Source organism: Copadichromis virginalis, linkage group LG7 (genome assembly GCF_057382275.1).
Source record: "Copadichromis virginalis isolate Kocher_CV1m ecotype Utaka linkage group LG7, C_Virginalis_male_GT1.1, whole genome shotgun sequence".
NCBI lineage: Eukaryota > Metazoa > Chordata > Actinopteri > Cichliformes > Cichlidae > Copadichromis > Copadichromis virginalis.
This window is the reverse complement of record NC_140624.1, coordinates 61,893,155-61,896,027: the sequence shown is the minus strand read 5'-3', so window position 1 is coordinate 61,896,027 and position 2,873 is coordinate 61,893,155. Positions and strand designations below refer to the sequence as shown.

Genomic DNA, 2,873 nt, shown 5'->3' with positions numbered 1-2,873 from the left:
TCTTACACACTGTAAAATCGAATTAGTTAGAACTCAAAATAATTGAGGAAACTCGTTGCCTCAAAAAAATTGAGTAAAGCTTAGCTAAAAATGACTAAATTAGGACAACTTATTTATTTTGAGTACTCTGTACAAGCTCATTTGTTCCCAGAACTCAAGAAAATTGGATCAAGTTTACGTAAGTTGACCAAGTTAGGGCAACTTACTCATTTTGAGTACACTGTAAAGCCTTGTTAGTTCCCAGAACTCAAAAAAATTAAGGAAACTCATTGCCTCAAAAAAACTAAGTAAAGCTTACTTAAGATGACTGTTAGGACAACTTATACAGTGCAAGTCTGCAGTATTAAGAATAACTTGATATTTCTGACTGTACAGTGCTAATTGTTTACTTACTGACAAACATTTCAAGTTCAACTAAATGAAAAAACAATTTGTGGTAACCTGAATATGATTAAAAATAATTAACAACACTTTTTGTCTTGATGTTAAAATCAGACCAACTTTTATTTTCAAACACAACAAAGTATAACAGCCAACATACTGGACACTGTTCTGCTGAACAACAAACAATTATATTGCCATCACTGTTATAATCTTACAATGAAACAAGGTCGCAGATGTAATTATTCTGAAAATAAGTTTAGGCCTACCACAAGTTTGTTTTGTACTTACATTACTTATATAATCAAAATAAAAATATGTGTTGTTCTGTCACAAGTGCAGTCTCTAATTTAAACAACACATTTGTTTTGCATTCCAACACATGAGCTGGAATGTTGTAATATTTTAAGGATGGCTTGTTTCCAGTCCAGGCATTACTGCCTGAATGACTATCATGGATCGAGGTGATCCAAATGTAGGTGCAGAAGAAAGTCTTTAACTTCCCTTAAGTACAGTGGCAGTGGATGTGGGTTGGAGATGCAATGAGCTTGAACCTGCAGGCGACCATCTTCACTGACCACACCATCTGTGACGGAGGACTCATCTCTCCTGGTGTCCTGCAAGCAAACAATCATATTTTTTGGAACATGAACTTAATTGCTTTCTTAAAACATTTTTTTCTGCATTTGGTATAAAACAGACTCCAATTTGGACAATCTCAGGCTCCTTCCCCACCGGAGAGGTGACATTCAATGTCCCAATTGTCAGTCTGGATAGCCCTGACCCCCACCCGACACACAATAATGTCATGAAAGCATCATTTTAAAAAGGGCTATGCAAACATGGCCAATAACTTTCATTCTAATGATGTGCAAAATGATTTGGGCACAAAACAAATTTTGCTGTTAGAAAACTTGCAGACTTCACTATATTCAGTGTAGACCCTCTAAACTAAGTTTGGGGGATGTGATCTTTCAAGAAATGCAGACCAAACTGTTGTTGTTTGTTTACTTACACAGCATGTCTTGTAGAATTAACTGGAGTCACCAGCAACAGCCTAGTGCAGTCATATCTCAAGTCTAATAACAGAAGACAGGAAAAGATCAGTAAAGAAACAACTTCCCCAAACCAAAAAACAAATAAAACAATAAGTAAAACAGGCTGATCTAAAGTATGATTAAAGTTCAGCCTGATTAATATAAATGTCACTGACAGTTGCTAATATATTGGAAAACCAAAATACTTACCACTGAGTTGATGTCTTTCTGTCCAACAGCAGGAGTGCTGGTCCCGAGCCTCAAAGACAGTAAGAAGCAAGCAGAGGGAGAAAAAACAGAACATTTTTCAGAAACCGATTTGATCCTTAATGGCTGTGCAATCATTGTAACATAGAGTTTGCTTATGTTGTTAAATAAAGGCTAGATTTGACATTAATAGATGCCACAGATGTTCAAGGTGCCACAAAGCATGAAAAAAATGGACATCTCAGAAAACGTCGGGGCATTTTTGCAAATATGTGATGTCTTGATAAATCGAGCAGATATTTGAACTTTCGACAGCTACATTCTCGCCTGAAAATATCTTAAAAGTTGATTTTGTGACCCAGAAAAAGCAATAAGCCGCGCTCCTCCGCCATTGGCGAGCTTACAAGTACGCACAGGCTCCGACAACCATGGCCGACATATGCGATCCTCCTTTCCCCTAGATTACCCTTTCTGGGTCACAAAATAACCTTTTAAGATATTTTCAGTGGAGAATGTAGCTGTGTAATGCTCAAATATCTACTTAATTTATCAAAATATCACATATTTGCAAAAGTGCTTCCACGTTTTCGGAGAGCTCTGTTACCCAGCTGACCGGGAGGTCAAGGCTTGATAAAGAGTCCGCGAGCACAGCTAACTCTTGGCTTATTGTTTTCACCCCCCCCCCCGAAGAATTTTGTCTGGGCTCTTATCTCACTTTTTTATTTCAAACAATCAACAGAAAATTTCACAGACATATTTTTATATAAGGTTTTTAAGGCTGTGGTGTTAATTTTTAAGTAACATGAGCCCAGCCGCAGCAGCAACGCTAGGCTAACACTAACTAGCTAGCACGATTATAAACCTGGTGCTAAACTAAGAGAAGCCACAAAATCAGTTTGAATAAGAGTAAACATTTACTCACCAAGTCAGTCTATCAGGTAAAGATCCACAGCAATGACAACAATAATCCCTTGAGCTGACGCTTTTCTAGGTTTGCTCATAAAAAATGCTGGCACCATGAACATGCGGACTGATCCGTGCTAGGGAGGAGGACGGTAGTGACGTGGCATTTTCAAAACACATCTTTCATCCTTCCACACTGAGAAGAAAAACTTCCATCTTACTTAGTTTTTCTAAGTTAAGACAACTCAAATAAATTGAGTTTATCAGCATTTCTGTAGCGGACAGAACCACCTGCTTTAATCTACCATGATGCTCTGTGTTATGTTGTCATGGCAATATGAAGTC

General features: G+C 37.6%; 1 long non-coding RNA gene across 1 annotated transcript; it reads right to left on the bottom strand.

The window, feature by feature from the left end:
- Positions 1-483: 483 nt before the first annotated feature.
- Positions 484-2,219, bottom strand: LOC146706449 (uncharacterized). The gene is made up of 3 exons (XR_014921761.1): positions 1,629-2,219; positions 1,397-1,460; positions 484-998 (listed from the first exon to the last, which is right to left on the bottom strand). It is a non-coding gene; the product is annotated as an uncharacterized LOC146706449 (long non-coding RNA).
- Positions 2,220-2,873: the final 654 nt, after the last annotated feature.